Below are 633 nucleotides of genomic sequence, written 5' to 3' on the forward strand. Positions count from 1 at the left end.
CCTCCTATTTTAGGTGTATAGGGAGCTCTTGCTGCTCTTTCTATATATCCGCGTGTGTATTGATCTCTTCTTGGTTGTATTTTTGTTTCTACATAATATTGTTGCTGCTGCTGCAGCAGCAGCTGCTGCTGCTGCTGCTGCTGCTCCAGCAGCTCTCTCTCACGCCGACGTTGTGCTGCTTCCTGCTGCAGTCGTTGCTTCTCTCGTGCGTACTCCACCAATAGCTGCTTACGCTGCAGCAACAAATAAATATATAAATAAAATAAATAAAATAAATAAATAAAAAAATAAAAAAATAAATTAATTAAGGGAATAGAGAGAAAGAAAGAAAAGAATCAAAACAAGAAAACATTTCTCCATGAATTAAAAAAAATAAAAAAAATAAAAAAATAAAAAAAATAAAAAAATAAAAAAAATAAAAAAAAATAAAAAATAAAAGATAAAATAAAATAAATAAATAAAGTAAGACCAAGACAACCAAACCAACAAAAACGAAACAAAACAAACAAAATAATTTTTTTATTTCTATTTAAATTAATATACACATAAATAAAAAAGTAAAAATATATATATATATATATATACACATACATATATATATATATATATATATATATATATATATATATATAT

Source organism: Eimeria mitis, genomic scaffold (assembly GCF_000499745.2).
Source record: "Eimeria mitis Houghton genomic scaffold, Emh_scaff3518, whole genome shotgun sequence".
NCBI classification, from domain to species: Eukaryota; Apicomplexa; class Conoidasida; order Eucoccidiorida; family Eimeriidae; genus Eimeria; species Eimeria mitis.